Below are 12644 nucleotides of genomic sequence, written 5' to 3'. Positions count from 1 at the left end.
CCCTGATATCATTAAACTATCACATAGTATACACACAGTAGGTCAGGCATTTTTTCTCATCTCATCTCAGAGGCTTCCTTTATGATGTTAAATGCATTTAATATTAAAGTGAGCTCAAGAAAACTCCTTTGATATTAGAATACTCTTACTGTCCAGCTTTAAATTAAATGTATTCATTTTGTTAAGGGTGCACAGCACAGCTATATTTTTGAGAGAGTACGTAGCCAGATTAACCTTCTTAGCTTGAGTGGGTTGTTTTTTTTAATGACCTTTAAAAAGTGCATCAAAAGGTGCAAGGTCGTCACGCTGAATGCTCCATATTGTGCACATTTTCAGCAAAAGCAAACAAGGACATTCCAGTTTCTCTAACCCCCTCATCGCTTCCCTTTCCAAAGTGGAATAGGTGTTATGATATGTAATAGTGTAGCAGCCATTACGCTGAGAGCTGGTATAGTCTGAGCCGTCATCTGTCCTCATGACACTCAGGTTATGAGCGTGTGCAGAGTCTGATTGCGCTCCTTAATATGCAGCTCCAGTGCACTGAATTCCTAGGAATGAGAAAACAAATGGAAAACCAAAACACCTGCCTCGCTGGGACAAGAAAAAATATGCACTGCAAATGCGAGATAAGATCACACATAGACAGCTGGAAGCCAAATACATAATATCCATAGGACTGTAAGGATCACACGTGCAGATTCAGCCTGCTAAAGCTGCGGAGGCAAAGCAGATTTACTTTGTTTCTGAGCAGCAAGTTTATATCTTTGGCCTGAAGGGTGGAACTAAGACTCCCTCTGCGAGGGCCGGTCACAGCAGCACAGTATGGCATCATAGAGTGGAATGAGAAATAGCTGGAGAATTCAATGCATCTGCTGCGTGGTGATTTCAAATCGATTACTGAGTTCTGTAGGGGGAGTTATCCAATTGCTGAAAAGTCCCCAAACAACCCACTCCAGTCACATCTAATAACAGGCCATTTGTATTGATCCTGTATATGGAGGTTTTGTCACCGCCTTTGAAAATCCGAACTTATCTGACTCCATGTGGACAACGATAAAATGAAAAAGATTTTTTTTTTAAAGTTTGGAGAAACAGGAGCTATAGCATAGCATGTGGCAAAAATTACACACTCTGTTATACATGCTAGGCCCTTTAAGGGGAAAATATGCACACGAGGCCGTGGTTTGAGCTCTGCAAACAGGGACAAGCTTTGCTAAGCTTGTTACTATGTCTGTGTGAGGGACATGCACAAAGACTGACACACACACAGAGACGGTAAAAGGCTGTGTGCTCCGAAAGTCACTGTGCTGCATGGTCTGTTTATCTTTTACCAAGATGTTTCTCTTTGCTGAAACATTTTGGATTTTCAGCAGCCCCACTGCCACTCAATTTGGACTCTCAGAAATGTCAGCACTGAGAATTCTGCCAGTGTTGCACACGTTTGCTTCACCTGCACCGTGAGGTCTTTCATTTCTGTCGGGATTACACTTTGAAAGTAAAGATGGGCTGAATTGTTGTAATCGTGGGCCAACGGTAGTTTGAGGTATGCCCTTTTGAATTTACAATAATCATAAAAAAGCATTTAAAAGCATTTCTCATGGTGTTTGTTTGCCTTTTCAGCATATATGAGCAAGCAAATACTCGATCCTCTTTAAAAACCAAGCCATAGGATAAAGTTAATTTTCTAAATGACACATTAGACTGACACTGTGTAGTCATTTTCATAAATAAGTAAACAAATGAGCGAATCATTCAAACAGACAAAGCAACTGCATTAGATTAATCACAACGTCAAGCCATAAATTTGAGTCAGAAGTTGCAGATTCTGTGCCAGCAATTAGGCAGTGACAGATGAACCCTGTTTTAATTAAAGCTTTCGCGTGTCCGCTCCTTTCCTTTCAGTGGAGGCGTGCGGTGTTATATTGCCAAGATTTCAAGAGCTCTCTAAAGTATGGCTGTACGGCTGGGAAGGTTGGGTTTTTTTTAAACGAATCTTTGTACTGACAGAAAAATCTTGCATTAGATTCCAAATGACTACAGATTGTTCAGCCCCAGCAAATTCAGCCCAAGAGCAAAATGTTTGATGTGAGAAGAAACCCACACGTTCAATCCTGGATCTGCAGGTAACTCTTACTCCTGTTTCTGTCAGAGTCTATATGTCTACGATCAGAACGAGAGAGCACAGGTTTGAGGCCTCCAAAGAAGGTGGCACGTGAAAACTGAACATTAGAGCGAAATGAAAATTTGCCAAATACGTATAAGCAGCCCAAAATGTTTGAATAGTGTCCTCAGATGGACAAATCAAATCCTCAAATACCATTCAGCCGATGAAAATTTGTATGAAGGAGAGGTTAAAAATTCCAGCAAACTAATGTTGGAGACTGTTGAACAGTTGTGCAAAAGAATACGATCATTTTTCTCTGCAAAACATCTTTTGATCATATTGATCTTATATACAGTATATATAAATTGCACAAAAGGCCTGAAAAGTAAATGATTGCCTTTACAGAAAAGTAAAAACCTTTTTCACAGGCTAAGTGATACTTCATGTGTAAAATCTTCAGACTGACCTTTTTAGCACAAACCTAATTAGGTATAAACTGAAATAACTGGGGATTTAAAACAAGGCTTTATAGTCAATGGGAGGTCTACACAAAGGGACCTCAGAAATTTCAAAATTACAGACTAATTGCCACATGGTGAACTGAGCCTCAGGCAGCCCTGAGGATCATGGGCCGCAGGGTAGCTCCCCAATTTGCCTCCTCAGTAAACCAGTCCCAACTGTAGAGTCAGTCACTTTGTTTTTATTGGATCCGTACTTCTGATTTGTGGACAAATACTCTTGACAAGTATACTCACCAGCCACTTTAGTAGGTACACCTGTTCAGCTGTTACTTAAGGCAAATACATAATCAGCCAATAAGGGGGCAGCAACTCAGTGCATTTAGGCATGTGGTCAAGAAAACCTGCTGAAGTTACAGTTCACAGGAGCTCACCACTATTGGACTATAGAAGATTGGAAAAAAACATTACATGATCTGATGAGTCTTGATATGAGAATTTGGCATAAACAACATGAAAGCATGGATCAGTCCTGTCTTATATCAATGGTTTTCTCTGGTTGTGTTGTACTGATGTGGGGTTTTTTTTTCTCCATGGGACACTTTTGTCTCCTTAGTACCAACTGAGCATCTTTTAAACACCACAGCCTGAATATTGTTGCTGACCATGTACCTTTATAACCATGACATAACCATCTTCTGATAGTTGCTTCGTGCAGGATAATGTGCCATGTCGCAAAGGAGCTGTTTATGTCCGACAAAATTTTCACGGATCGGCCTTTAAGGTGTCGTGGATAAATACAACAAAATAAAACCAGTAATGGTACCAAAAAAAACCAGGAGATTTATTCATAACACACAGGAAAAGACCCAGGGAAACTGAGTTAAATATAAAAACGATTAAAAAATAACGATAAAACCCCTGAAAACCATACATTTCACATCGGAGTCTCAACTGTCGCGGCCCGGTACCAAACGACTCACGGACTGGTACCAGTCCATGGCCCGGGGGTTGGGGACCACTGCTCTACAACAAATCTCAATCCAATAGAGGACCTTTAGGTTGTTGTGGATCCAGAGACTCCCATCATGGATGCCTATGATGGCAAATTCACAGTAACAATGTGAAGCTATCAGTGTCTCCAGCACCTTGTTTATGCCATGAAGAATGAATGCAGTTCTGAAGGCATAAGGGAAGTCCAACCCCATACTAGCAAGGTGAAGCTAATGAAGTTGCTGGTGAGTCACAGCATTGGTGAAGCACTGGTAGAAGACATCACTATTTATGACCATCTTGAGAAAAAGTCTTTCTGCATTTCTAAGTTGAAGCTCACATAACCTCACAAAAAACTTTTCAACCTTTAAGAAACTGCTCTAATTACAAACCTTCATATAAAATAAATGCAAATGCAGTCTCAGTGACAGACATTTGGCCTCAAGTTCACACAAAGGAGTTCAATCAGCCAGTGGCTGCTCCGCAGGTCTGAGGCTTTCTCTTCAATAATAGATGATAGAAAGGTTCTGCTGGAGTGCTGGGAAGTGGGCTGGCAGATGGGGGTGTGCAGTATGGGGCTCAAAGGGGATGGTGTGTTGGTTTGTTAGATCCTATGGAAAGGTGTTGTGTATTTGATCTCATTCACACACACACACGCAGAGAGGGGCAACAGTACAACACTAGTTCTTTGTTGCTGTCTTTTGTTTGTTTTTGGGGTTTTTTTGCTTTCTTAAATTATGTAATTTGAGGTCTTCCAACATTTTTACTGGATAAAAATGTATTTGTGATCTGCTCTGAAACTGTTTGAACAGCACATGCAATAATAAAACACTAGTATAGCGTGTGGGGTCCGTGTATTTCACACAGCTCTCTATAAACTGTTGTTACTTCTGCTACACTTCACTTTAATTCCTATAATCTGGTGCTTTCATTCACAGGGTTCTTTTGTTTTGCCATATTTGGCTCGAACAAAAGAACAGAAAAGTTTTTATCTTCAGCACCTCTTACGTCTTAGTCTTCAACTTTCTGTATTGACAAAAATGACACAGCAAATTGTTCTAAATAGAAGTGATGCATGCAGGGACAAATCATTGGCTTTTATTTATTTATTTCTTCTTTTCCATCTATTCATTTACGGAGTGAAATATCTGAACAACTTAGAGATTGAATGAATACCCAGGCAATTCTGCACTGGCATTTCACTTTGTGTGGTTCATGGTCCTTGGAGAACGAATCACACAGGTTTTTGGTGATGCTCTGACTTTTCATAGTCAAAAGAGATTCTCAGTACACCGGATCATTATCAAAGCGTTGTCGTGTCTGAGCAAAAGGCAGCCTGTGGGGCTGAATTGAAGGCAGCACAAAAGTGCCAAACAGCAGCATTTCCTTCACAGGCCATTGGAGGATAGTTTTTAAAGCAGCTAAATCACCACAGACGTCCATCCTGAAACTTTACAGCAGAAATAAACGTGTTCACAGCCTGGTAGAAAAAAGTAAACCCCACCAGCAGGCGGCACAGGCACCCAGGTTTGTGAACGCAAGAAGGCAACGTAGAAGGCCATAGATGTATCTACTAAAAATCTCAGAAAAGTTTAAATACCAGTGAAAAGGTCGAGTTTTCTAAAAATCTTCTTGAATAAGATAACTCGAGAAGATATAACCTAGGATTTTCAAATTGGTGCTATAAGCGTATCTATTAACAATCTTGGATTATTTAGAATCTTAGTGGTATCGACCTCTGAAGGAGATCAAAGGTCAAGTTTTCTTTAAATCTTGTGACTGTGATATTTCAAGAAAATTCACACCTTAAGTGTGTCTACTAAGGATCAGGGGTAGTACTGGCAGCCATTAGAATATCCACTATGTGATTAAGAACTTTCAGCTTTAATTTATTTAATAATTTTAATTATTAATGCAACTTGCTAACCAAACTAGCATGCTAGCTCTACGCTCTTTCTCCAAATATTGTCGTGTCTGATTTGATTAATTTCAAATAAACCACTGGTGCAAACTAGCCCAAATTATTTATTGGCCAACTGATATTATCTGTATAGATATTAGCTATTTAGCTATCTTTGGTATCTTCATTTATAATGGCCGATGAATGAAAATGAAAACAGTCAACGGGTGAGAAACACAGCCATGAATGTTGATTTGCATTGTTTCTCCAACAGAGGGAACTCTGCAGCTTCCTTGCTGGCACCACACAACAGCTAGCTGATCTGAGTAGAATCAAGCAGAGGAAAAGCAAGTAAAGACACAACTATGCATAACAAATGTTTGGGATATGTGCTTATATATGGGAATGTTGTGCTTTAAAAACACCAAATATCATTACCATATTAGTCTCAAAAATCCTTTATCATCCAGGCTCTAGTGCAGATCAAAAGGTCACAAAGTAATGGCTGCAGTCACAGTGGTTGCGTCTATCTTTTATGTGCCTTAGTACAGCCTCACAGGGCTGCTAGCATGACTGCAGACACTTAGTTCTGTTGAAATCATAGAATACATGTCAGCAGAAATCTTGGAGATATCAAAGAATTAATATCTGCTATATATAGGACTGCCTTTTTCAGAAAGCTCCATATTTTTGGACTTCCGCTTTGGGATGATTACCCAACTAGAAATATCAGGCTCTCTACTTATTTGACATGACCCCATTTACATTTGTGCATTATGCGACAGCTCCCAGGATATACAGAAGTCTAATCCCAGTTTATTCCCTTGTTGTTCCCCTGGTGGCTTGGATAATTCTCAGAGCAAGGACGAAAAAGAAGACGACACCAGCTCTGAGAATTATCCAAGTCGTCAGCTCTGATGAAGCCTGTATTGATTAAATAATTGGGGGATTTAAGGTGTTAATGGTTGCACGCATTTGTCAGATATTTGCTTTCTTATGTGACAGCGTGGTTAAATGGCATTTTGGGCGAATACCAGCTAAATGTACCAAACTGAATAAAGCCTTTAGTTTGTTTTTGCAGCTTTGTTGCTTTATCCGACATTTGACTCACTACCCATTATATTATTTGATAGGTGCATCTGTCAAACCATTCAGAATCTCCCACTTAGGAGATAAAGCCAAACAACCATTAACCATTTCTTATCCTCAAAGTATGGCCAGATAAATTCCCCATCTTCCCATCAGCTTTAGAACTGCAGTATGAAAGTTAATAACCGGAAAGTCATTGCTGGAATTCAGTGATATGTTTATGGTGATAAGGAGTTATGAAGATTGGTGTGAGAGGGTAAATGAGGTGACGGGAACTAAGCTGCTTTGTGACTACGCATTGGGCTGAGGAAGAAGCTGAGTCACTGAGGTGACAGTGTGTGGAAGAGATAATGAAAACTTCCGTAATATCTAAGAGGGAGAGAGAAGGACAATAAATCTGTAAGCTGTGACCCAAGATGTGATAACCCATTACCCACATAAAGATAACATCTGGTCCCCACACTCCTCCCTGGCATGAGATAACAGACCATTTTACATTTGAGTTTATTCTTTTCTAATCCCTCAGCATCGCCAGTAAAAGCCTTCCTAGTAATCATCTGCACAGCCACACATAAACAAACTCCTAATCCTCTCCAACCCAGAACTTCTGAAAATTAATAAGGCTTGTTTAATGTGAGCGTTCAGGTCATTTTCGGTCATTTCAAATGGCTGGCGAACCGCGACGCTACTTCAAACCGGAGCTGACGTATCTCAAAGCAAATCTGGAAACCAAAACCTCACCTCCTCGTTGTTACTTTGACACCCTTTCCTCTGTATGTTTTGGTTAAAAAAAATATATAACTCTGGCTTAAAAAATACATTCTGATGAGTCCATTCAACATTTTGTGAGAATCTGAAATAGCTTTCTTTCTTTCGCAGCTCCCACTTGCTTGCCTTATTTATACACTGCCTTCAGCAAGAACCTGAAGTTGAAGTCATTTTAAGCAGCAGTGTAGGTGCACACAGTAAAAACTCTGTCACAAGAAAAACATTCTTGAAGGTGAACTTTGCGAAAGTTTTGTTCCGTATTGTGAGCTTTTTATTTGTCAGAGCTAACCAAGTCAGCACAAAATAAATCAAGACGAGAACGGTTACCCTTGATGGGAGAAGAATCTAGCCTCCAGCTGGAAAGGCAGCAACCTTGCAGCTCCATTGTACCATGTGATGTATTTCGTGGGTGTCTCTATGAACAAATACACAACCTGTCATGATTAGGCTGTGCGCAGGCAGGATGAGGACCCAAACTCAACTCAAAATACAGCTTTATTGCTGACAGAAGTTAAGGCGATACAAAATAATATGAAACTAAACTGGGAAGTCATAAAGGAACTGACTCACGAGGAACCACACGGAGGGGCGCACAGTCGTGAGGGAGAACACGACACTGAACTGAGGAGATGCGGACATAAATACACAGAGGGTTAACGAAGGAAGTGGGAGCACACGGGGAACACAGCTGACACAGATAATCGTAATGAGACAGGGCAGGAGTGAACACAACATGACGCATACTGACGAGAGACTGTCAAAGTAAAACAGGAAGTACACGGAGGTTCAGACAGGAGGAGAGAGAGCACGGGGAGAGCACAGACATAACGGGCTGGGGAAAACATGGAATAAAACACAAGGAGGGGAAACGAGGTCTCACAGATACATAGAGGGGCACACAGGGGGTAATAAATAAGGAACATCATAACAGAACAACCTAGGAACCAAGGCATAAATAAGGAACAAATACAAAACACACGAAAACTAAGAATACTGGGCCAACCAGGACCATGACACAACCCACTCAAAATTGTACTGCTGAGGAGTTTTCAGTTCAGTTATGTGCAGGATTAACAGAATATGATTAAATAATAAATGCCTGGGACTCGTGCTTGACATACCCTGCTGCTTCAGATATTCTGTTTTCATATCTAGGTCAAACATCCCACTGAGAAGCTACCTAAGCTGTGGTTTCTGACAGATAGGGTTCTTTGATTTGTTTGGTCTGTTTGGTTCCTCCCTTTTCAGGTTTTTGCACTGTTCAACTTCCTGTCACAATATGTGCCAGTGCATGTGACTTCCAGATTAAACAACATACACAAAGAAAACCAGACTTTTTCTTATCAATTCCACAATAGCAACATATGCTGTCTTAAAATCGTATTCATGTTGTAGAAAAATAGAAAAAAATTCCACTTAATGTGATGCATGAAGGCATGTGCATGACGTGCAGGGTTGCTTTAAAATTCTACTCAAGCCTGGGCAAAAATTAGCTTTGGGCACCATATATGTATTGACCACCTATACTCTCTTAGCATTATGTCTGTATTGTATTTCACCGGGGTTGAGTCGATGCTTCAAAATACCAAGGACCTGTCATTACTGTGAGGGTTGCCAGGGGAGTCGACCACTCCAGGAAGTCTTTGTGCACAGCCAAGAAATAGTTCCAGAACAAGAAACACTCAATAAAACTTTGTGTGGATTGAACCAACAGCAATAACATATAATGTGCAATGTCAAGTAAAAGCATTGCTTTGGCTGTGTGGTCCATTTTGCTGTCTACTTTGACAGCTACGAGATATTTCTGCTGTTTATTTCCAGTTTTCTATGGCACACACCCTAAAACATAACTCTTATTTAAACATGTGCTTTTATTTTCCCTGGATCTAATGTGGAGGCTTACAGGTCACACACCGAAGCACAGCTTCACTTTGACGGCGTTTAGTTTTGACAGGGGTCAGGGAAAATGCTCTCGACATTTAAGGCTCGCCGACAAGATAAAGCAAGTACTGTTTTTCCGTTGTGGCCCTCGGGGTAGTGTTTGCAAAGTGATCCCTTCCCCATTTCTGTTCTGCTCTGTCTGTGAACTTCAGATATCCTAGTTTTTCCATGTTGCCTTAACCCGTCCACAGGCAGAGCGGTGAGAGACGTCAGTGACAGGTTAGGGCAACAGTGAGGTCAAAGCATGGCCTGCTGACATTCAGAAGGTACTGCATGCTTCCTGTCACAGCTCAGTGCCTGCTGAAGGACAACGTGAAGCAAGGACAAGCAGTGCAATAATAGCTTTTTCTGGTAACAAGGACCAACATATTCTCTCGGAAACAGTGGCACTTTTATTTCATTACTGGCAGCTTGGATAAAGGGATCATATTTACAGCATCTCATCAGGCTTAATCACAGATATTTTCTTCTTGTGCCCATCCATCCTTTCTCCACAGTTCAGTAAGAATGAACACATGATCAACTATTCGTTTAATAACACAGCAGTGTTAGTTATCGTCCTCTCTGTTGCTAAAATCTTAAAGCGTGAGTTCTCTGACCTACAAAGACATGAACAAGGCACTCGTAACTGAGGACTGAACCCAAGTCTCTCTGATGATTTGTGATTTGTACAAAGCAAAGTAAATGTCTGCTGGTACTTAGCTTCTTCTTCTTCTGCCACAGTGGATCATCTGTATCCACCTCATCCTGTTTCTAGCTTCCTTTTATCTCGCACCAACCCTCTGCATGTCCTCCTTCACTACATCCATAAATCTCCACTCTGGTCTTCTTTCCCCCCTCCCTGGCTCTATCTTCAGAATATCCACTACCCCTCCTCTCCACATATCTAAGCCATCTGAACCTTGCGTCTCTTGGATTGTCTCCAAACTGCTCAACCTGAGCTGTCCCTCTGATGTACTTGTTTCTAATCTCATCCATCCTAGTCATTCCCATCTTCAGCTCTGCCGCCTCCAGCTTAGTTTCCTGTCTCTTTGTCAATAACAGCGTGTCCAAACCATGCATCTTAGCAGGACTCATTGCTGTCTTGTAAATCTTCCCTTTCACTCTTGCCTCAACCCACACCACCTTGCATGCATGCTCTTTTTCACCTCTCCTTTTTACTGCCCCCTTCTTTGGGTGCATTTAAGCTTATCCACTTTCACTACCTCTAATCCTCTGCATGTTCACCTTTTCACCTTAGTCCCTCTCATTCACACACATGTATCCTGTCTTATCTACGGTACTTACATTTATGCCTTTTCTCTGCAGAGCATACCTCCACCTCTCCAGGCTCTCTTCTACCCTCATTTTAGATCACAGTGTCATCTGCAAATTCCTTCCGGACCTCATCTGTCATCCTGTCCAACAGTAAATAAGTAGGGGCTCAAAGTTGTTGTCTTGAGTAGTTAGAAAATCCCCTTCCTTATTTTTCTTTCTCAAAATAAGCTGCAGTTGTATTTTCAAGGATTTTATGTCTTAAATCTTTCGCTGTACTTTTGAAATAAGGTTTCCATGCAGTTGCTCTTTTTTAGACATATCAGACAGGCCATTGAAGTGTGTAGTTCGGAATGCATACTTTAAACAACTACAATTGAAATGCTGCTGTTCTCGGGGAGAATGTGCAAGAAAAATACATTTATTCTGAGTAAGTTGCCATCCCAGCATCACAAAGAAACTCTGTCTGCCATCACAGAAAATAGTCATACTGCACAGAAATTGATCTTAGATGAATCTTGACAGCTCAGCTTTTTGAACTGAAGTCTATCTTTGGATGGGCATGATAAACAATGTGCAAAGACACAAAAACACACACATATAAACAACACTGGCTGTGTTAACCGCATGTTGGACAGAGGGAGCGGTATAGCCTCTGTTAGCATCGCAGTTTGCATAAAGCATTTCAGGACTTGTTTTTTTTTCAGGGTTTGCTTCTTCTCATCAGATGGCTTCAGGGAGTGTTGTGATAGGCAGATACCTTTTTTATTTAACAGTAAAAAATAGATGAAGTTTGTTTTTTGGGGGGAGGGGGGGGGGGTTGTGTGATTGCAGTGCAAGTTCAAAGGACCAAGGAAGAGCAATCAAATGTACCCCGGGGCTGCCATTTTAGATATCTGGGTTAAAAACATGGAAAACACGCGCTAGCAATTCCAGCTACGATTCAAATGCAGAAAAATAATCAAGCGAAGCTTAAAAGGACTCGTTAGGAAATGTTTTCTCTGCGAGGAACATGTCGGCAAGCCGGGAGTTTCCCCCTGTGCCTCTTGTTTTACCCTGGGAAATATAAATGCAAAATGGTTCCTTTCAACAAAGGTTCCCATCTGAGCATATTAAGAAGAAAGGAGGAAGGAGAGCGAGATGGCAGGTGCATTTCCTGCTTCCACTTAAATGGTAATCTTAATGGCTGCAGAACATTTCCCCATTTGTTGGCCATTGTCCAGAGTTGCCCTTTGTAAGGCTACCTGGCTTCAGACCTTCAAGGCCCTCACGTGAGATGCTGCAGGTCTTAAGCACTCCTACAGGGCTTTTTGTCTTGCCTGCTTGTCTATGCAGCCGATATTGATGCAAATGGATTTTGTAGCTCTCTGCTTTCTTATCTTTTTAGGCTCTATTGTCCACAGTGGAAACACAATATGTGTTGGGAGGGGGGGGTCTGCTTGTGTATTCAGTGAAGCTACACTGGTAACCACTGAGAGACTTCATGTACTGCGAGTTTTGAAATGAGATTTAAAGCCGACACATGATGTCTCCCCTTATTTGCATATTAGTAAGATCCAGCGAGATCACGTTTTCATTTTCCCCTCGGCCAGCTCTCTTCGTTTATCATCTCCTACTATAACTCTGTTTCTTAAGTACACTGTTATCACTCTGAAGGAAAAAAATGGAGAAAAAAAATGACTTTATTCCACTCGAAATGTTAATGCGCCCTGCGTAAGGAGGGTTTCCATAAACAACCAGCACAAATGCATCTTGGCTAGATGGAATGGGAATGTCTCTGTTATTCATGTGCAAATACACAATAAATGTACCGAGTTGTTAGGAACCTCTATTCACAGATGCATTCTTGCCTTGGTTTATTTGTAAGATGATGAAGGGCTTGTGTTAAAGAATCTCATTTCACTCATAACCTCCAAATGGGATTTTCTTTTCAGTGATAAGTGGCAATATGAAGTATTGAATCTATCCCTTTTTTCGCTGGGTTGCAGTTTATTCACAACTGAAATTAAAATACATTTTTTGAGAGTATTTGAGACGTTCCAAAGATCTGTTTTGTAAATTTGATGCCATGTTCTCTTTTCCGAGGATGAGGATGCGTAACCCCTCAAAAAAAGCATCTACAATAGTGGTTTCATTA

This window comes from Haplochromis burtoni, unplaced genomic scaffold (genome assembly GCF_018398535.1).
Source record: "Haplochromis burtoni strain Fernald_Lab_line unplaced genomic scaffold, NCSU_Asbu1 Contig_96, whole genome shotgun sequence".
In the NCBI taxonomy this organism is placed as follows: Eukaryota; Metazoa; Chordata; class Actinopteri; order Cichliformes; family Cichlidae; genus Haplochromis; species Haplochromis burtoni.
The sequence above is the reverse complement of the archived record's forward strand: the minus strand, read 5'-3'. Positions refer to the sequence as shown.